Source organism: Haematobia irritans, chromosome 2 (genome assembly GCF_050003625.1).
Source record: "Haematobia irritans isolate KBUSLIRL chromosome 2, ASM5000362v1, whole genome shotgun sequence".
NCBI classification, from domain to species: domain Eukaryota; kingdom Metazoa; phylum Arthropoda; class Insecta; order Diptera; family Muscidae; genus Haematobia; species Haematobia irritans.
The window spans coordinates 137,972,741-137,997,181 of NC_134398.1; positions in this window are offsets into that span (position 1 = coordinate 137,972,741).

The following is a 24,441-nucleotide window of genomic DNA, read 5'->3' on the forward strand; positions in this document are numbered from 1 at the left end:
TTCAGTTTGCCAAACCAAAGGCCTGCACAAGCCTATTCGAAGTAATCGATGTTTTAGTGAAGACAATACACTCCACGTACACTTCGAATACTTCGATTAATGAATAGAACAGAAACACTGTAAAGCGATTACAGTATCAAGCATTGCATAGCCATCACATTCAAAAGGAATCGTTGTACAGTTCTTTTCAATATTTTGGTTCTGTTGTAATCGTCACGATACGAGTAAACCATAACATTTTTAGTGAAGATAGAATATTTTGCTTTAGCAAAGACGAAACTTCGTATGCGACACGAAGTAACTATCAACCGAAAAATAACCACAATCGTCGATCAGTTGATTGACAGAAGTCAGTGAATGCTGGCTGTGAGCGGGTCTGTGCTTTTTATTGTATGTGCCAACAACACACAAAATAGGAATGGAGTGTGTGTGTATATTTGAGAGAACGAAATAACTTCATGTACACAGCAATGGAAATTATAAAACGAATGAAATTGGAATTCCGATTACAATCGAATGGAATTGGAATTCCGATTACATTCGAATACTTCAGAACATTGTTTGGTGCTTGCTTTACTGGGTTCTATTTGTTATGTTTCACAATTTGCAAGGTTTATATTTTACTCGTTTGAGAAATGGACAATGAAGTTACTACTCGAATTGTTTGGTGTGTGCTTGAAGTAATTGCTTGTGTATTTGTTGCAGAGGTTTGGTGCAAACCACAGTGGATTACACTCTGGCGAAACATTTTTGGCAAGAAATTTGTTACAATTATTCACGAGTCCCCGACACGAAATTGGATGGACATGTGGGTTTTGGATAATACCCAAATAGCGAAAAGATACCCTAATCACTATCGTGTTTTTAAGGCTGAAATATTAGCAATAAAAGATGCAGGAAGATGCATCTTTTTCAGAAATAAAATTCTGAAAAATTTTCTATAGAAATAAAATTTTGATAAAATTTTTGTGTTGTAAACCAGGACGTTTTTCTCGAATTTGTACATTTAATTGATCCAAAAGGTTGCAATAGTAATGTGAATTTATTGTTTTAGCCTTTTGCAGATAGTCAATCAATAAAATATCTTTGAAGTCCAAAAAAAAAAAAAACCATAACCTTACCAGCCGATTGAATTGTTTTTGCCTTCTTCCTCCAGCTTCAGTCCATTGTTTGGATTGTTCTTTTGTCTCTGGAGTATAGTGGTGGATCCATGTCTCATCTACAGTTATGAAACAACGCTTAAAATCCATTTTATTTCGCTTAAAACGATCCAAACAAGCTTGAGAAATGTTCATTCTTATGCGTTTTTGATCGACTGTTAACAAATGCGGCACCCATCGTGCAGAAAGCTGTTTCATCTGTAGTTCTTCATGCAAAATTAAATGGACTCGATCATTTGAGATGCCCATGATATTAGCAATTTCACGCACTTTTATTCGTCGATCATTTAATACCATATCATGCACTTTGGCTACAATTTATGTTGTTGTTGCTGTTTTTGGATGTCCACTACGTGGTTCATCTTCAATGCTTGTACGACCACGTTTAAATTCAGCAACCCAATTTTTTACTGTTGCATATGAAGGAGCACTTTCACCTAACATATTCACCATATAATTATGAATTTCTTGTCCCGATAAACCTTTTTTATGTAAATATTTAATGACAGCACGCATTTCTAATTTTTCCATTTTAAAAAAATTGAGGATGCGTCTTTTTTGAACACCTGTTTCTATATGAAGGAGATGCCAAATCGAAACAAAATTTAACATGTGTTCATAACAGAGATGGAAGTTTCTAAAACAATTAACTTTTTTCTGTTTATACCGCGCTTTTTGTGCTAGGCTAAGAAGTTTCCGAACTGCCCTCGTATAATATAGATCGATACGGACCAATTTTGCCATGGTTGTTATCGGCCATACACTAGCGAAATCTACCAAATTTCAGCCGGATCGGATGAATTTTTCTTCTTCATGAGGCTCAGGAGGTCAAATCTGGGGATCTGTTAATATGGGGGCTATATATAATTATGGACCGATGTGGACTAATTTTGTCATGGTTGTTAGATACCATATAAAGGGTGGTTAAATTGTAAGAGCCGATGTTGAATGTGAACCACACCTAAACGCCAAGTTTTTTTCCGAATTTTTTTTGACATTTCTCTATTTCAGACTTATTCAATTTGAACCATGGAGAGATACACAATCCAAAAAAGTGTTAAATGGTTCCAAGAAATGGCAACAGTGGATGATCAATTTTCGAAGAAAATCATCTTCAGTGATGAGGCACATTTTCACCTCAGTGGATTCGTCAATAAACAAAATTGCCGCATTTGGGCGAATGAGAATCCAAGAGTGATTGTCGAAAAACCAATGTTTGGTGAAAAGCCAATGAGGCTGGTCAGGCAGTTACTGTGAATGGTGTTCGCTATCGTGAGATGATAACGAACTTTTTATGGTTTCAGCAGGACGGTGCCACTTGCCACACAGCTAACGGAACAATGGCTCTTTTGCGCAACAAATTCAATGGCCGTGTTATCTCACGTAATGGCGATGTAAATTGGCCGCCAAGATCATGTGATTTGACACCGTTGGACTTTTTTTCTTTTGGGTTATTTGAAAGAAAAGGTGTACGTCAATAAGCCAGCAACAATTAAAGAGCTAAAGGATGAGATAATTCGGCACATTAACGGCATAGAACCTCCATTATGCCTCAGCGTCATCGAAAATGTGGACCATCGGATGAAGGTGTGCCACCGAGGTCGCGGCGCCCATTTGGCCGATATTTTGTTTCATACATAATTGAGTAATACCAATATATCATAATAAAATAAAATTACAATAATTTCTTAAATAGTTTGTTTTATTCAAAATCAACATCGGCCCTTGAAATTTTAACCGGATCGGATGAAATTTGTTTCTCTTAGATGCTACGCAAGCCAAATCTGGGGATCGGTTTATTTGGGGGCTATATATAATTATGGACCGATGTGGACCAATTTTTGTATTGTTGTTAGAGACCATATAATTACACCGTGTACCAAATTTGAAGCGGATCGGATGAAATTTGCTTCTCTTAGATGCTACGCAAGCCAAATCTGGGGGTCGGTTTATATGGGGGCTATATATAATTATGGACCGATGTGGACCAATTTTTGCATAGTGGTTAAAGACCACATAACATACCAACACCATGTACCAAATTTCAGCCGGATCGGATGAAATTTGCTTCTCTTTGAGGCTCCGCAAGCCAAATCTGGGGATCGGTTTATATGGGGGCTATATATAATTATGGACCGATATGGACAAATTTTTGCATGGTTATTGAAGACCATATACCAACACCATGTACCAAATTTCAGCCGGATCGGATGAAATTTGTTTCTCTTTGAGGCTCCGCAAGCCAAACCTGGGGATCGGTTTATATCGGTTTATCGGTTTCACCACGACCCAGAATGTATATATACTTTATGGGGTCTTAGAGCAATATTCGGTGTGTTACAAACGGAATGACAAATGTTATATACCCCCCATCTTATGGTGGAGGGTATAAAAAACAAGTTTTATTTTCAGTAGTCCTTCTTAACTGATACTAATAATTCGACTTCTGATCTTTCTCACACCTCCTAGTTTTTATTTCAACATTTTCAATTTCAAATAAACATAGAACATATATTTTACATTTAATGACATTTATGACAAAATACTGTCAAATTTATACAGACATGTTTCTAAGAAATCTTTTTGAAAGTATGTGACAGGAAAGAATGTCAATGTAGTGTAGAAGCTACCGTGTTATAATTAATTCCAAGCACGTAAGCGTATCTCAAATCATGGAGTGATGCATGCTATCATACCCACATCCGGTCATATAATACAAAAGCACGTGGAATTTTGCATAGAAAAAACCTTCATTCAAGGTGAGATTTGAGAAATATGTGAAGTCATTTGCTTGTCAACAAATACATAAAAATATGTATTTACAAAAATTTAACTTTAAGGTGACTCAGACATTGCATTAATTTTTATAAGCAACACCATAGGATGCTATAAAAAGTTTGTCATTCTGTTTATAAAACACAGGATAAAATTCGAAGACGATCTAATCATGCTTGTGTGTCTGTCTGTGTTGTAATAACAATCCCAGCCAAAAAAAGAGCTTCCAAAAAAGTAGTTTGGATCCCCAATTTGTGATCCAAAAGTAGTGAAAACTTGGATAATCTCCAATGAATAATCTCCCGTTTTTGGATCTTTTGCTTTAGAAGTTGTGCCTTGGAAGTTCATTTAATAATACGAAAAAATTTTATTTTCACCAATATCACTTTATTCCGATCAATATTTTTTATAACACTTTTATCTTCTTATTATCTAAATTTTAAATTTGAAAACTTTTTCGCTCCGACCTGGTGTTCATCCTTGGTGTGTTGGCACCATAACACACGGAGCCACAAACGCCATTGAACAAGAAGATTGAAACGCCAATTAAAATGTACCTGATATGATCGTAACACCAAGGCATAATATTCGAACTGCTTCTCGAGACGTTCTTTATTATGAATTAAAAATGAAGAACAGTTTGAAATGTCAGCAGAAATTCTGAAAATAATTCTGTAACTTTTGAACGGATAAAGATATCGAAGCTGAGGTGTTTTTCTCTAAGTTTGTGGGTCCACGTGCTGACCTGTAGTCATTGAAAATTGGTCACATGGGGGTATGAAATTTTGTTTTAGCTGCAAAATCCGCAATTATCCAATTTTGATGATTGTTTTTTTTTTTGCTGTATAGAACTTGTTCGGTTGTGTGTGCCAATATCTTGTATAGTTTGTGAGATATAGGGCCCACAATTTAGTTTTTTTTTGAAAAATTTTAATAAAGTAGTCTTAGTATTTTGAACCTAGATGGTCTGTTTTTGGGCAAATCCTTGTTTTTTTTAATTGACAAATTTAGAAGATAAAATTGTGTACCTACACTGAAAAGAAAACATTTACGTGATATTAAAGATTACGCAACCTAGATTTTAGGATGCGAAATTTACAAAATATTAAGGACAGAAATAATGAAATTTTAATTAGAATAATCTTTGCTTCAAAAAATTTTTTTATTAAATTTAGGACACAAATTTTGTAAATTTTCGTCCCTCCGTCGCTAACTTTCCTTAAAGTAAAGAACACATTTTTGATTTAAAGAAATTGTCCTTAAATTAACTGAAATATTGAAACTTTAGATTTAAGATAAAAATGCTTCAAATATAGGCTAAGACTTATTTTGAGAATTTTCGTCTTTGGTTTAGAGTTTGTTTTTTTGGAGTCAAGAAAACATTTTTTACGTTGAAGTATCCGTTATAATTTGAATTTTTAAGCTGGCATTTGTTTGCACGTGAGTACCTTTATTAATAAACCGCGAAAAGAGTATGAAAATGTGATAAATGAGATCTGTATCATAATTTTAAGTTTATTGGCCCTAGATTTAAAACCATATAGGTCGATAAAAATTTCTTTATTTTAAAGAAGCCGCATCTTTGGCTCGGAATCAATACCAAAATCCTTAAGGGAAGGTCAAAATCTTTGGATCCAAGTAAACTATTTTTGGGTGTATGTGAAATTCCACTCTCTTAAAACTTCTAAATATCGTCTTCTAAATTGTAGGTTAGTCCATGCGTGGTATATATTAGACAAAAACGGAGATTAAATACGTATATAATTCAGTTCATGATCGGTATGGGAAATAATTACGAACCGATTTTGTACGGTAATTACACTGAAAGAAAAGCATACCCGGTTCCAAAGATTTTGTCATTACTTTAAAAAGTTTGGTATTGATTCCGAGCCAAAGAAGCGGAGAATACAAGTAAGGATAGTTTTAAGACACAATTCTCTTTTAAATTTGGGTTTTGTATACTTGCTTCTAGGAAGCAAATTTTAGCTTTTCGCTTTTCCAGCCTTTTTTCTTCATAAAGTCAAAGTCATTTAAAAACGAGTTAACGACAACTTAATTTTCCAAATTCAGACTCGACTTTCAGTAGAAATTTTGCTATGTTCCAAGTAAAAAACGTCTCTAAAATAAAGTGTTGGAAAACATATCCTATATTTGAACGATTTTTATACCCTCCATCATAGGATGGGGGTATATTAACTTTGTCATTCCGTTTGTAACACATCGAAATATTGCTCTAAGACCCCATAAAGTATATATATTCTGGGTCGTGGTGAAATTCTGAGTCGATCTAAGCATGTCCGTCCGTCCGTCCGTCTGTTGAAATCACGCTAACTTCCGAACGAAACAAGCTATCGACTTGAAACTTGGCACAAGTAGTTGTTATCGATGTAGGTCGGATGGTATTGCAAATGGGCCATATCGGTCCACTTTTACGTATAGCCCCCATATAAAGGGACCCTCAGTTTTGGCTTGTGGAGCCTCTAACAGAAGCATATTTCATCCGATCCGGCTAAAATTTGGTACATGGTGTTGGTATATGGTCTCTAACAACCATGCAAAAATTGGTCCACATCGGTCCATAATTATATATAGCCCCCATATAAACCGATCCCCAGATTTGGCTTGCGGAGCCTAAAAGAGAAGCAAATTTCATCCGATCCGGCTGAAATTTGGTACATGGTGTTGGTATATGGTCTCTAACAACCATGCAAAAATTGGTCCACATCGGTCCATAATTATATATAGCCCCCATATAAACCGATCCCCAGATTTGGCTTGCGGAGCCTAAAAGAGAAGCAAATTTCATCCGATCCGGCTGAAATTTGGTACATGGTGTTAGTATATGGTCTCTAACAACCATGCAAAAATTGGTCCACATCGGTTCATAATTATATATAGCCCCCATATAAACCGATCCCCAGATTTGGCTTGCGAAGTCTCCAAGAAATGCAAATTTCATCCTATCCGGTTGTAATTTGGAACATGGTGTTAGTATATGATCTTTAACAAGCGTGCCAGAATTGGTCCATATCGGTCCATAATTATATATAGCCCACATATAAAACGTTCTCCTGATTTGACCTCCGGAGCCTCTTGGAGGAGCAAAATTCATCCGATCCTGTTCAAATTAGGAACGTGGTGTTAGTATATGGTCGCTAACAACCATACCAAAATTGGTCCAATCACACAAAAATTGGTCCATATCGGTTCATAATCATGGTTGCCACTAGAGCCAAAAATAGTCTACCAAAATTTTATTTCTATAGAAAATTTTGCCAAAAATTTATTTCTATAGAAAATTTTGTCAAAATTTTATTTCTAGAGAAAATTTTGTTAAAATTTTATTCGGTTCATAATAAAATTTTCATCATTGTCAAAATTTTATTTCTATAGAAAATTTTGTTCAAATTTTATTCGGTTCATAATCATGGTTGCCACTCGAGCCAAAAATAATCTACCAAGATTTTATTTCTATAGAAAATTTTGTCAAATGTTTATTTCTATAGAAAATTTTGTGAAAATTTTATTTCTATAGAAAATTTTGTTAAAATTTTATTTCTGTAGAAAATTTTGCCAAAGTTTTATGTCTACTTTGTCAAACTGATCGTTGGATCGATCTTTTTTGATTTAATATATACCACGTATGGACTTACATACAATTTAGAAGATGGTGTTAGGAGGTTTTAAGATACCTTGCCATCGGCAAGCGTTACCGCAACTTAAGTAATTCGATTGTGGATGGCAGTGTTTAGAAGAAGTTTCTACGCAATCCATGATGGAGGGTACATAAGCTTCGGCCTGGCCGAACTTACGGCCGTATATAAAGGGTGATTCTTTTGAGGTTAGGATTTTCATGCATTAGTATTTGACAGATCACGTGGGATTTCAGACATGGTGTCAAAGAGAAAGATGCTCAGTATGCTTTGACATTTCATCATGAATAGACTTACGATCTGCCACAACGTCGAATTTTCAGTGAATGGGCCCTAGAAAAGTTGGCAGAAAATCCGCTTTTTTATCGACAAATTTTGTTCAGCGATGAGGCTCATTTCTGGTTGAATGGCTACGTAAATAAGCGAAATTGCCGCATTTGGAGTGAAGAGCAACCAGAAGCCGTTCAAGAACTGCCCATGCATCCCGAAAAATGCACTGTTTGGTGTGGTTTGTACGCTGGTGGAATCATTGGACCGTATTTTTTCAAAGATGCTGTTGGACGCAACGTTACGGTGAATGGCGATCGCTATCGTTCGATGCTAACAAACTTTTTGTTGCCAAAAATGGAAGAACTGAACTTGGTTGACATGTGGTTTCAACAAGATGGCGCTACATGCCACACAGCTCGCGATTCTATGGCCATTTTGAGGGAAAACTTCGGAGAACAATTCATCTCAAGAAATGGACCGGTAAGTTGGCCACCAAGATCATGCGATTTGACGCCTTTAGACTATTTTTTGTGGGACTACGTCAAGTCTAAAGTCTACAGAAATAAGCCAGCAACTATTCCAGCTTTGGAAGACAACATTTCCGAAGAAATTCGGGCTATTCCGGCCGAAATGCTCGAAAAAGTTGCCCAAAATTGGACTTTCCGAATGGACCACCTAAGACGCAGCCGCGGTCAACATTTAAATGAAATTATCTTCAAAAAGTAAATGTCATGGACCAATCTAACGTTTCAAATAAAGAACCGATGAGATTTTGCAAATTTTATGCGTTTTTTTTTTTAAAAAAAGTTATCAAGCTCTTAACAAATCACCCTTTACTTGTTTGCTTTGTAATCAAGATGCAAAAAGACAACAAATTTAAAGACAATTTCATTAATTTTAAAGAAGTTTTGTGAATTATTAAAGTCAAGTTGACCTAAGCCCAAACATTTTTTCTTTCATGTTATGATAACCACTTTTAAGTCAAATCACTTAATTATAAGGACAACACCACTTCATTGGAAACTTTATCTGCTTTTGGACAAGGAAAAAAACTTTATATTAGAGAAATTCGTCTTCTATGCTAAGCAAAATTTGTATTCGTATTTTAAAGGCATGAAATCTTTGACCTCACGATAATATTTTTTCAGTGTTTAGAGCCAGAATTTAAATATGGGGGTAGCTTTATATGGGGGCTATATTCAATTATGAACCGATATGGTGCATAATTGTGTGATTGGGGATCGGTTTATCTGGGTCTAAAGGGTGATACGGTCAAAATTTGTTCAATATAAACTTGACGTATTTCTTTCAATTTTGCATTTAAAAAACACCCCTCATTTTGAAGGTGTGTGTGTGTGTAGAATATTGCTCCTATTTTGATTATGGAATTCACTCTTCATTTGTCAAAATGCCATCCAAGCAAAAAGAGCTGCGTATCAAAATTTTGCTCGCGCATCGGGTGTATCGTTTTCAACCGTACATCGAGCCAAAAAACGAGCCGGACCATCGACTTACAAGAAGGTAGTGACTCCAAATCGCGATGATAAACAAAATACGACGGCCAAAGCGCGATCCCGGAGGCTGTACACGACGATGCTGACGAAGTTTGACTGCGTGGTAATGGACGACGAAACCTACGTCAAAGCCGACTACAAGCAGCTTCCAGGACAGGAGTTTTATACGGCAAAAGGAAGGGGAAAGGTAACAGATATTTTCAAGCACATACAACTGTCAAAGTTCGCAAAGAAATATCTGGTATGGCAAGCCATCTGTACCTGTGGCTTGAAAAGCAGCATTTTCATAGCTTCCGGGACTGTCAACCAAGAAATTTACGTGAAAGAGTGTTTGAATAAACGTCTGCTGCCTTTCCTGAAGAAACACTGTTGTTCCGTACTGTTTTGGCCGGATTTGGCATCTTGCCATTACGGTAAAAAGGCCATGGAGTGGTACGTCGCCAACAACTTGCAGGTGCTTCCCAAAAACAAGAACCCTCCCAACACGCCAGAGCTCCGCTCAATTGAGAAATACTGGGCTATTGTCAAGCGGAACCTAAAGAAGACCAAAAAACTGCTAAGGACGAGCAGCAGTTCAAGGCAAACTGGCATTCTGCGGCGAAGAAGGTGGACAAGGTGGCTGTACAAAATCTGATGGCAGGTGTCAAGCGTGAGGCCCGGCAATTCGGATTTGGAAAAGCGAAAGCCTAACTGAATATTTTTCCTGATTTTTATACTAATTGAACTTGAAAAAGAAATTTAATTTGATTTTTTAAATAAACGATTTCACCGATTTACACGCGTTTTCCCTTGACCAAATTTTGACCGTATCACCCTTTATATATAACTTCAACCGCATCGGATGAATTTTGCTCCTTCAAGAGGCTCCGGAGATCAGATCTGGGGATCGGTTTATATGGGGATTATATATAATTATGTACTGATATGGACCATTTTTTGCATGGTTGTTAGGACTATATACTAACATCACGTAACAAATTTCAACCGGATCGGAGGCTCCGGAGGTCAAATCTGGGAATCGTTATATATAGGTGCTAAAGTATAAGTATGGACCGATATGGAGAAATTTTTGCATGGTTATTAGTGACCATATTCTAAAACCGCGTACCAAATGTCAACCGGATCGGATGAGTTTTGCTCCTCAAACAGGCTCCGGAGAGCAAATCTGGGGATCGGTTGAAATTTCCAATAATTTACAAGTATTGTTCGATTGTAAAATGTTTCATGGTTAAATTGTGGACCAAACGGAAGATTTTTGGCAGTGAAAAAACACAACAGGTGTTTAAACCGGTGTTGTCAAAACAATAATAAGTAAAAAATCGCCCCTTATTTCTATGCCCTTAGTCATATGGTGGAGCACAAAATGCTATCCCCTTTTTAAAGCAAATTTTTTAACAAATATTTTCTAGTGTACATTTGCTCTTTACTCTCTGTTCTCCGCAACGGTTGTAATACCCACATAAAAATGCAATTATTGTGACCACATTTAGGGATTCGTTTATATTCATTGTTTGTTTCTTTTTAGCTTTGTGGATTTCCTTTTTGTAGTTTTATTTCATTTTGTTAGCAATGTTTTGTTATCCCTTCGCGCCCTTTTGTTAAATAAAACAATTAAATATATTTTAATTACAGACGGACACATGCACACAGACCCCAGACTCTAGAATTTAGGTTTCATTTGTTTTCTAGAAAGAAGAAAACAAAAAAACTGACTTCACAACACATGAAGAACAATGGACGAAAATAAGGACATTGTTGTCAACAATTAAGCTTATGTTTGGTTTTTGTGTGACAAGAAAGACAAATGTGTAACATTCAAATGAATGGCAGCCCTCTTGGAAGATAGAAGAAAGGAATAAATAATTTTGTTTTAACAAATTTATAAAATTTTGGTAAGCATATTAGGAGTTCAGCAATTTTACAAGGAACCCGAGAATACTTACACTCAATTCACACAATATAAAGGAAAATCTAAATTTCTAACAGCGTTGGTCCTACACTTCTCAAAACTAGGGAGGACGAACTTCTCAGTTGAAGTACTCGTACACTGAAACATATATTAACATAATATGCAAGATGATTCAACCGAAATTTTAGGTCACACAAATTACACAATTTTAAGAACAAATTGCTTTAAAGAAATTTAATTAAAAGAAAAGAAATTTTAACTAAAACGGTTTTCATCATATTTGCTTTAAAATCTTTGAGATTTGCATTCCTCCCTGAATAAGAATAAGAAAATGTTCTTAAAGAAAAACAGTTTTGTTTTAAAGAAAAAATCTGAATCATAGGCCGAATTTTATATACTCTCCATCATATATCACATATAATTGTTTTCTTTGAAAACTTTTTGTCGTAGCGGGTTTCTCGAAAATATATAGAATTTCAGGGGGATTTGATGACATATACTCTTCCAAGGAAACATAAATACCAACAAGTAAGGAAAGCCTAAAGTCGGGCGGGGCCGACTGTATTATACCCGTCACCAATATGTATACAAACATTTTTGATACCATTTTAACACCTTCAAATTTGTTAGGAGCTATATAAAGGTTTATATTTCCATATACAAATATTTTAATTTGAACTGATTGGACAACATTTTTTAAACTTTCACAAAATGCCCAAAATCTAAATTTAAATTGGTTAATGACCGGTCCATCCCGGTGTTAGTAAAAAACAAGTAAGGAAAGTCTAAAGTCGGGCGGGGTCGACTATATTATAACCTGCACCACTTTGTAGATCTAAATTTTCGATACCATATCACATCCGTCAAATGCGTTGGGGCTATATATAAAGGTTTGTCCCAAATATATACATTTAAATATCACTCGATCTGGACAGAATTTGATAGACTTCTACAAATCTATAGAGTCAAAATTTAAGTCGGCTAATGCACTAGGGTGGAACACAATATTAGTAAAAAAATATGTGAAACATTTAAATCTGAAGCAATTTTAAGGAAACTTCGCAAAAGTTTATTTATGATTTATCGCTCGATATATATGTATTAGCAGTTTAGGAAAATTAGAGTCATTTTTACAACTTTTGGACTAAGCAGTGGCGATTTTACACGGAAACTGTTGGTATTTTGAAAATTTTTGTCGAAATCAGAAAAACATATATATGGGAGCTATATCTAAATCTGAGCCGAATTCAACCAACGCATAGCAACAATGCTAATTCTAGTCTCTGTGCAAAATTTCAACTAAATCGGAGTTAAAAATTGGCCTCTGTGGTCATATGAGTGCAAATCGGACGAAAGCTATATATGAGAGATATATCTAAATCTGAACCGCTTTCAACCAAATTTGGCACGCATAGCTACAATGCTAATTCTACTCCCTGTGCAAAATTTCAACTAAATCGGAGTTAAAAATTGGTCTATGTGGTCATATGAGTGTAAATCGGGCGAAAGATATATATGGGAGATATATCTAAATCTGAACCGATTTCAACCAAATTTGGCACGCATAGATGCAATGCTAATTCTACTTCCTGTGCAAAATTTCAACTAAATCGGAGTTAAAGATTGGCCTCTGTGGGCAAATGAGTCTAAATCGGGCGAAAGCTATATATGGGAGCTATATCTAAATCTGAACCAATTTGGCTTATATTTTGGAAGTTTTTGGAGACCCATAAAATATTCGGATGTACGGAATTTGAGGAAGATCGGTTGATATACACGCCAATTATGACCAGATCGGTGAAAAATATATATGGCTGCTATATCTAAATCTGAACCGATTTTTTCCAAAATCAAAAGGGATCGTCTTTGAGCCGAAACACGACCCTATACCAAATTTTAGGACAATCGGACTAAAACTGCGAGCTGTACTTTGCACACAAAAATACATCAACAGACAGACGGACAGACAGACAGACATCGCTAAATCGACTCAGAATTTAATTCTAAGCCGATCCGTATGCTAAAAGGTTGGTCTATGATTACTCCTTCTTGGCGTTACATACAAATGCACAAACTTATTATACCCTGTACCACAGTAGTGGTGAAGGGTATAAATATGGGAAACATTTAAATCTGAAGCAATTTTAAGTAAACTTCGCAAAACTTTATTTATGATTTATCGCTTGATATATATGTATTAGAAGTTTAGGAAAATTAGAGTCATTTTTACAACTTTTCGACTAAGCAGTGGCCATTTTACAAGGAAAATGTTGGTTTTTTGACCATTTTTGTCGAAATCAGAAAAACATATATATGAGAGCTATATCTAAATCTGAACCGATTTCAACCAAATTTGTCATGTATAGCTACAATGCTAATTCTACTCCGTGTGCAAAATTTCAACTAAATCGGAGCAAAAAATTGGCCTCTGTGGTCATATGAGTGTAAATCGGGCGAAAGCTATATATGGGAGATATATCTAAATCTGAACAGATTTCAACCAAATTTGGCACGCATAACTATAATGCTAATTTTACTCCCTGTGCAAAATTTCAACTAAATCGGAGCAAAAAATTGTCCTCTGTGGTCATATGAGTGTAAATCGGGCGAACGATATATATGGGAGCTATATCTAAATCTGAATCGATTTCAATAAAATTTGGCACACTTGACTACACTACTAATTGTACTCCTAGTGCAAAATTTCAAACAAATTGGGGTAAAACTCTCACTTCTGGGACCTTATTAGTCCATTTCGGGCGAAAGATATATATGGGAGCTATATCTAAATCTGAACCGATTTCAATAAAATTTGGCACACTTGGCTATAGTACTAATTGTTCTTCTTGTGCAAAATTTTAAGCACATTAGGGTAAAACTCTGGCTTCTTGGGTCATATAAGTCCATATCGGGCGAAATGTATATATGGGGGCTATATCTAAATCTGAACCAATTTCTTCCAAAATCAATAGGGTTCTATTCTGAGCCAAAACACATAATTGTACCAAATTTTAATTCGATTAGACTAAAACTTCTACCTAGACTTTGATTACAAAAATGTGTTCACGGACAGACGGACATGGCTATATCGACTCAGGAGCCCACCCTGAGCATTTTTGCCAAAGACACCATGTGTCTATCTCGTCTCCTTCTGGGTGTTGCAAACATATGCACTAACTTATAATACCCTGTTCCACAGTGTGGCGTAGGGTATAAAAATTGAAATAAAAGAACTTCCAGCACCCTGAAAAAAATCGCTTCTGTAACATATACCCCAAACACATTTTGCTTCAAGCATATATATTTTCAGGATTAGTCCAAAGAAAATATTGTTTGTGTTATTCAAATATATTATGTATCACCTTAGGGCATACACTGGTAGAAAAAAATTTTAATGAAATATTCTTTGTGTGGATATATTTTTAAGGCGCCAATTGGTAACTTCCACTATTTTACTTGCAGCATACTCTCTAAGTCTCTCTTTCTAAACACATATATGTTTATGGGCTATTTCTTAATTAATATATGTTTGCATCTAAGCCTATTATATTTACAAAGATTTTTTGTACCAAACATATGTTCTAACATATTAACATATATGTCCCAAACATGTTATGCTTGTTTATGAACATTATATGCTTGTGTTAAAAAGTTTGAGTTCCAAACATATAATTTTTACACCCAAACATATGAAAAACAGTATTTGTCGTCCCTGTTGGTAGTTAAAATAAAGAATATCATTGGGAATGCATCTTCTGGAAGTGCTTTTAAAGTTGTGCCTTTGGAAGAACTTTCAAATTATTTTGCTTGGTAATATGTCGCAAAAGGAGAATGGAAATTGGATAAAGAGGATCTGTATCCTAATTTTGATTTTCGAGAGTCCAGATTTAATGTTAAATGGTTTCCCAAAAATGTTTTTTTTTTTTACTGGAAAGAATCAGCATCCATCTTGGCCTATACCCATAGGCGTATGAGTATGTAAGTCGTTGAAGTACATATAATAAATAATACGCCCCGGTGATCCTCGAGAGTCAATACATTCGATGATTGAACAGTACTTTCCATATTTTTCAGTCCAGAGATATGTGCTTGCTCTCACAAAAATATTGTTATAATATGAAAGATTATGCAACTGAAATTTAAGCACATGCAATATAAAAGTTTAAATAATATTCAGGAAACATTTCTTAAATAAATGAAAAATTTAATGAAAAACAAATATATACATCAGTAAGTTCGGCCGGGCCGAATCTTAAATACCCACCACCATGAATCAAATATATAAGTTTACTTTGAAAACTCTTCGTCGTAGTGGGTTTCTTGATAATATATAGAATTTTAGGGAGTTTGATGACAAATTTTCTCCCAAGCAAATCAGTTCAACCAGATTCTACCTATGAAGACTAGATCAGATTCTGGATTTATGAGAACCAATTTTGTTTGAGTTTTAGAGAAATCATAAACATATCGTGTATATGATGAAATAACGCCTTGATTTGAAATCTTAATTCTATAGTTTTTTTGTGCCATTATTTAAATGAATATCATTTGTAAAATCTGGAAATTTTACTTTCAGTTTCAAGCAATTTTCATGATCAGTGCGCCTGTTATACCCTGAAAGAAGTGTTTTCATATCTGAGGAACGAAATTTTAGACAAGCAAAGTTTTCTTCTGACACAAATTTTAGAGACAATCGAAAATACTTTATACGAAAGGGGAATTTCGTTTGTCTAAATTTCATTCCGGAGGAAAATATTTTTTCTTTGGGTGTACCCTCAAGAAGTTAAATCGATCTATATCGATGCCTTGCCAAATGGACCTGTAAAAGTAAATGCGATACAGATTTTTGAGGGTCTAAAATTCCAGTATATTTAAATTTTTGTGCAAATCGGATAAAAACTACGGTTTCTAAAAGCCCAAGTAATTATATCGGGACATCAGTCTATGTGGAGGCTATACTAAAACATAGGTCGGCACACATCATATTCGGCTGACCTACGGGTTCCGTATTCGGCTGACCTACGGATTCTAGAAGCCCAAGAAATAAAGTCGGTAGATCGGTCTATATTGGGGCTATACCAAAATATGGACCAATAGGCACCATTTGCGACACACCTATTTGTGATCTTAAAATACCTCTAGATTTTCAATTTCAAGCAAATCGGCTAGAAAATTTAGTCTCTAGGGTTCCAAGAAGTAAAATCGCGAGATCGGTCTATATGGGGGTTATACCAAAAAATGGACCGATACACCTATATTTCGACACACTTATTTGTGGTCCCAAAATACCTCTAGATTTCCAATTTCAGGAGCCACCGTGGTGCAATGGTTAGCATGCCCGCCTTGCATACACAAGGTCGTGGGTTCGATTCCTGCAACGACCGAACGCCAAAAAGTTTTTCAGCGGTGGATTACCCACCTCAGTAATGCTGGTGATATTTCTGAGAGTTTCAAAGCTTCTCTAAGTGGTTTCAGTGGAATGTGGAACGCCGTTCGGACTCGGCTATAAAAAGGAGGTCCCTTGTCATTGAGCTTAACATGGAATCGGGCAGCACTCAGTGATAAGAGAGAAGTTCACCACTGTGGTATCACGATGGACTGAATAGTCTAAGTGAGCCTGATACATCGGGCTGCCACATAACCTAACCTAACCTAATTTCAGGCAAATCGGGTAATAAATATACTAAAACATGGACCGATACGGACCATTTTCGCACACCTCTTTCCAAAATACCAAAAATACCTCTAGATTTTCAATTTGAGGAAAATGACCTGCCTGCCAACAAAACAAAAAATCTGAATAATATATTGAAGCGTGATTACGACAGACAGACGGACATGCTTATATCGTCTTAGAATTTCTCCCTGATCAAGAATATATATGGTTAGGTTAGGTGATGTGGCAGACCGATGTATCAGACTCACTTAGACTATTCAGTCCATTGTGATACCACATTGGTGAACTTCTCACTTATCACTGAGTGCTGCCCGATTCCATGTTAAGCTCAATGACAAGGGACCTCCTTTTTATAGCCGAGTCCGAGTCCGAACGCGTTCCACATTACAGTGAAACCACTTAGAGAAGCTTTGAAACCCTCAGAAATGCCACCAGCATTACTGAGGTGGGATAATCCACCGCTGAAAAACTTTTTGGTGTTCGGTCGAAGCAGGAATCGAACCCACGACCTTGTGTATGCAATGCGGGCATGCTAACCATTGCACCACGGTGGCTCCCAAGAATATATATAACATACTTTATATAGTCGGAAATCGATATTTCGATGTGTTACACATGGAATGACAAACTTATTATACCCCATCACCATTCTATGGTGATGGGTATAAAAATTCATAATCTTTGCTTATAAATCTTCTTTCTTTAAAGGTAGGACACCAATCTTGGAAATTTGCGTTCGTTAAATTCGTATGTCTTTGAAGTTTTTTAATAGGCCTGCACTCGTATATTGGATCCGTGACCTATCTCCATGTGAAAGGAAAGCAAGAACACATTAATGATGGCCACTGTTTGTATCTAAGGATATGAGTTATGAGATTTCCGTTTTTATTACACTGGCAATTTAAACTCGTAACTACAATTCCGAGGATGAGCCTGTGCTTGGTTGAGCAAATGAAAGTTACTGATAGAGAGAAAGGAGGAAATGGCGGGAAGGACAAACTTTTTGTATCTTCAAAGTTGACCATATGATGCTCCTCTGTTTAGTATCTAAAGGCAATTAAAGTCATCCAATTTTATACTTTTCTAGGTACATTCTTGGAAAGAGAGCTTTGTATGGTAAATATTTATATTCGTTTCGTGAATGGCGAAAAAGCGACACGATAGTTGTCTTTATATTTTGGGATTGGATAAACAATAAAGCGATTTTAGATTATTAGCATTTGGCTTTGTTATCCAATCCCGAAATATAAAAGCCGCCGTGGTGAAACGGTTAGCATGTACGTCTTGCATATATAGGGTCGTAGGTTCAACCTCAGTTTCGACCGAACACCAAAAAGTTTTTCAGCGGTGGATTATCCCCTCTCAGTAATATTGCTGACATTTCTGATTCCAAATATTTTTCTATTCCTCGAAATATGCAAAATAGACCAATTCCAGTATAGCCATCAACACTATCTTCGAATTTCTTTTATCTCTCCAATATACTCGAAACGCGTTAGCCCGAGTGGACTTCTGGGTTGGGTTTAGGAAAATTTAATTTAATAACACTTGAAAGCACTAAATAGTTTGTACATTGTAGTACCACAGATTATTAATGAGTGCTGCCCGATGTAGGCGAAATTGTCACAAAGACGAGCCCATTATATAAGCAAAAATCTAAACTTTTCGATTATTTCAAAATCAAATCAAAACGTTAATATTTCCAAAATTTGGCCTACATAGTGACGAAGGGTAAATACAGACGACCCCCCGCCAGACTTAAAATTTTACTCATATGTCAATACCCTTCGCCACTACTATGGTACAGGGTATAATAAGTTTGTGCATTTGTATGTAACACCGAGAAGGAATAGTCATAGACCCATCTTTTAGTATACCGATCGGCTTAGAATTAAATTCTGAGTCGATTTAGCGATGTCCGTCTGTGTGCAAAGTCCAGCTCACGGTTTAAGTCCGATCGTCCTCAAATTTGGCATAGGGTCCTTTTTTGGCTCTATAGGGATCGTATTGATTTTGGTACAGATTTATATATAGCTGCCAATATATATGGTCATAAATGACGTATTTATTATCCGATCTTCGTTCAATTTCGTATAAATGAATATTTTGTGAGTCTCGTAAATTTTGCAGAATATCAGTCAAATCGGTTCAGATATAGATATAGGTCCCGTATATAGGTTTCGCCCGATTTACACACCTATGACCCCAGAGGCCAATCATTTATTCCGATTTACGTGAAATTTTGCACAGGGAGTAGAATTGACATTTTATGTATCCACACCGAATTTGGTTGAAATAGGTTCAGATTTAGATATAGCTCCCATATATAGCTTTCGCCCTCATATGGCCCCAGAGGCCAAATGTTTACCCCGAGTTACATGAAATTTTGGACAGGGAGTAGAATTAACATTGTAAATATGCGTACCGAATTTGGTTGAAATCGATTCAGATATAGGTATAGGTCTCATATGTAGCTTTCGCCCGATTTACACTCTTATGGCCCCAGAGGCCAATCGTTTGTTCCGATTTACGTGAAATTTTGCACAGGGAGTAGAATTAACATTATGAATATGCGTACCGATTTTGGTTAAAATCGGTTCAGATTTAGATATAGCTCCCATATATATGTTTCACCCGATTTACAATACTACAGTGTTGCCAGGTTAGGGATTTTTTTCACGTTTAGGGGGATTTTAGGGGTAACATTTATTTAGGGGGATTTTTGGGGGTAAAAAATATCTTAGACCTTATGAAGTGGAGCAATTCTCAAGCATATTCGGAACAATTCTGGCATGAATTATGAGACAACAAGATGAGGGAAGTAAACAATAAGATCCTAAATACAAGCAAGTATGCAATACCATTATTTTCGTTATCTTTTTTAAACGCTTCTGTTGAAAGGGCATTTTTAAAATTTGCTGCAATTAAAAACAATAATATGTTAACTTAGCAGCTGAAAGCATTTTGAGAGTAAGCCTGCTTTTTAAATTGATATACATATTGTATTATTACATCCGAAGAAAAAATAATTTCGTCAGGGACGAAATTTTAAACAAACAAAATTGTTTTTTTTATAAAGTATTTTCTTAAAGAGCAAATTGTATTTTTTATTTACTTCAAAAGAATATTTTTTAGCATCAAACGAAAACTTAGTTTGTCTAAAATTTCGTTTCTCAGAAAAGAAAACTCTTCTTTCAGTATATATATATTTGTGTTAAATTTAATTTTTAAAGTGCATCACTACAGGACTTTTTCACGAAATTTGGGGGTTTTTCTTAAGATTTGGGGGGAAGAATCAAAAATTGCCTGGCGACACTGCAATACTATGGCCCCAGTGGCCAAAGATTTACCCCGAGTTACGTGAAATTTTGCACAGGGAGTAGAATTAACATTAGAAATATGCGTACCGAATGTGGTTGAAATCGGTTCAGATTGAGATATAGCTCCCATATATATGTTTCACCCGATTTACAATACTATGGCCCCAGAGCGGGGCTACCAATTTTGGCGATTTATTTACTCCGTTCAAAAATTTGAGAAAATCGAGAAAATTTGAAATCTGAATGGATTTCGATTAAATTTTGCTTACTCTAAGGGTGCACCCTCAAAACAAATCGCTTCTCTAACATATGTTCCAAACATATTTTGCAGGAAGCACATATATTATTGGATACTGCCGAATCATTAATATGTTTGTTTCATGTATTATATGTTTGGAAGCATTTTGGGCCCAAAAATATTATATGCTTGGAAGAATTTTCCCAAAAGAAGATTGTGCTCATTCCCTCACATAATTTTCACGTCCACGAAATTGTTTAGTTCTTGGCACCTACGAGTATTTCTGTAATAAAAATAATATTGAAGAAATTATTCAATTTTATAATTTTTATAAATTTTACCTTTCGCCTGGACGGAGAATCGAACCGAGGACCATATAGTTTGTTAGCCAATACACTATCCACTGGGCTACGTAGCTGTTGTAGACTATTATCGTTATAAGTTACATTTATATAGCATAGTTTGCAGCACCCACGAGCCCATCCAAACATAACATTATTTAACAGAAACATACATTTGTTGGCCACGTGGAGCAATGGTTAGCATATCTGCCTTCCATGCAAAGGGTCATGGGTTCAATCCCTGCTCCGACCGAACACGATTTTTTTTTAATTTACACATTTATATTTACAGTGCTTGATATAAACAAAATGGACAGAGCTTTTTGTTTAGTGCAAAAATAACAATTTTGTAACAAAAAAAAACTGTTTTTGGTATAAAAGTTTGAAATTTTGGAAGGAATTCAAAAACTCTAACAAAAGAAGAACGTGGAGTCGAGTATAAACATGCATGAATAATTTTATAATATACACATAAATTTATTTATGTTAGGCGTGAACAGTTTTTTACTAGCATTAAACACCACTTTAAATGCATTTAAAACTTATCGTGTTTTGTACTTAATTTCATTTTTACCTTTAAGGCCGGTATTAAGTTGGCATTATTGCGCTAAAATGACCCTTTTGCCTTTTTCTTTTCTTTAATAATTCATTTTAAAGAAAATAAACTTTTTCGTTTGTCAAATATCAAATTTTTGGCCTTATCATAAAACAGTTTTTCGAAACAACATACAAGCGGTTTCACAGAAATTGCTCCCTTTTGATTCTCCCGCTGTGTTATGTTGATATCTTTCGTCAACCCTCCCTGTTTCCATCGTTGTTTCGTTCTCTGTCGCTCTCTGAATAAAATATCACAACATATATATGTTTACTCGAAATTTGTAAATTTATATATGTTTACATTCACACATATTATTTTTATGAAACATTCATGTCCCAAACATAATATATTCTAACATATTAACGTATGTGTCCCAAACATATAGTGCTAGTTTAGGAACATTACATGTTTGCACTTAAATATATTGTATTTAAAAATTGTGCCCGAAACACATTTTGTTCATATCGGAACATATGAAAAACATATTTTTCTAACAGTGTGCTTTATTACCTTGTATTAAATTTGAAGACGACCGGTTAGTAAATAAGCTCAATACGACTCCATTTGTTGAAATCTGCCGATAAATATATATATAAATTTGTTCCAATTTTTTCCAAATTCGTCCTCGTGCCAAAAAAAAGGACTGAACAAAGTTTCATCAAAATCCTGCGAACAATACATAGACCGACCAATGAACGGACGGATACGAATAGATCGACTCAGAAGGTGATTCTGAGTCAATCAGTATGTTTTATGGAGCCTAAAATCAATAAAATCAATAAAAAATTATTATAAAATCTGGATGCGTTTATTGTTTTTAATGTTTAGAAGCTGACATTTAGAATATGAAAATAGTTACTGGATGGCGTTCGCGTACTTTTCGGCTATAAATTACTCAGAATGCGTAATACAAGCATGTAGTAATTATAATAGAATTGTGTGTTTTTATATGAAATGAATACTTTTGCTATGTTTTTGACCAAAATATATGTTTTATTTTAATATTATTTAAATTCCCGATTTTTTGACGATTTTTAAAATTCAAGTGCCGATTATGACGATTTTTGTTGGGAAAAAGTGACGATTTTTCTTAAAATTTTATTGGCAGCCCTGTCCCAGAGGCCAAAGTTTTTCCCCGAGTTACGTAAAATATTGCACAAGGAGTAGAACTAACATTATAAATATACACACCGAATTTGGTTGAAATCGGTTCAGATTTAGTTGAAATTGGTTCATAGCTGTCATATATATCTTTCGTCCGATACGCACTTATATGGCCCCAGAGGTCAAAATTAGGACTCACATTCTTGCTACACATGCCAAATTGGGTTAAAATCAGTTCAGATTTAGATATAACTCTCATATATATTCGCCCGATTTAGATTAATATGACCACGGAGGTTAAAGTTTCATTTCGAAAGTTTTGCACTGAGAGTTCAATTAAAATTTTAGCAATGTGTGTCAAATTTTATCAAAATCGGCTCAGAATTAGACAAAGCCCCAAATATACTCGTATATGTTCTTCCGATTTTAGCAAATATGGCCTTGTAAAATCGTCACTGTTAAGTCGAAAAATGATTCAAATTTACCTATGCTCTAATTGGTATATATAGAGTTATAAATCATAAATTGCAGACTTTCGACTAAACGAGTTTGGCAAAGGTCGACTTTTCGATCTTACGGCTTCAAAATTTGGAAAATACTATAGCTCAATACCACTAGAAGTTGTGGATATTTTCAGTGTTGCCAGTATTGGGGATTTCTCCTCAAAGCGGGGGTATTTTTTCGTGGATCCGGGCACAATTTTTGAGTTTGGGACTTGGGGATTTCCTCAAAGTTGGACATTTTTGTGGGCAATTTTCGAAATCTGTTCAGTATAATAAATCAGGTTTAGAGTTATGGTTTGTATGAAATTATTTATTTCTACATATTTAAAAAGAGCTTAAAGAAGTATGAAGAATCTTCAAAATGTAAAAAAACGTTCCTCCTCTTTATTCCGCGGCATTTATGTGGGGCCCCACAGCTACATTACAGTTTACACGGTTTCCAAAAAAATTGTTTACAATTGTGAAATTATTTCGTAAGGAATCGGATGAAAGTGTTGTCCCTCATCTGAGAATATCACTGATTTGGAAAATATATTCCATATATGTAGAATAGAGTTCATATCGAGACAACAACGCCTTTTGATCGATCACCCAATATAATTTTTGACTATTTAGGACTAAGTTTTAACTCATAAATACACATGTTGACCTAACTTCCATTTTTAATTCTCGAGCATTTAGAAGACGATAAGATAAAAATTCGATGACACTTTATACCCGTAAATAACTCTGATGATCGGATTGTATCGGATGTTATTTTGAGCACCCGTCTCCTGTTTTTTTATACCCACCACCATAGAATGGTGATGGGGGTATAATTAGTTTGTCAATCCGTTTGTAACACATCGAAATATCGATTTCCGACTATATAAAGTATATATATTCTTGATCAGGGAGAAACTCTAAGACGATTTAACCATGTCCGTCTGTCTGTTGTAATCACGCTACAGTCTTCAATAATGGAGCAATCGTGCTGAAATTTTGCACAAACTTGTCTTTTGTCTGCATGCAGGTCAATTTCGAAGATGGGCTATATCGGTCCAGGTTTTGATATAGTCCCCATATAAACCATCCTCCCAATTTGGGGTCTTGGGCTTATAGAAACACTAGTTTCTATCCAATTTGCCTGAAATTGAAAATCTAGAGGCACTTTAGAACCATAAAGAGGTGTGCCAAAAATGGTGAGCATCGGTCCATGTTTTGGTATAGCCCCCATATAGACCGATCTCCCGATTTTACTTCTTGGGCTTATAAAAATCATTGTATTTTTTCCAATTTGCCTCAAATTGAAAATCTAGAGGTATTTCAGGACCATAAAAAGGTGTGCCGAAAATGGTGAATATAGGTCCATGTTTTGATATAGCCCTCATACGGACCGA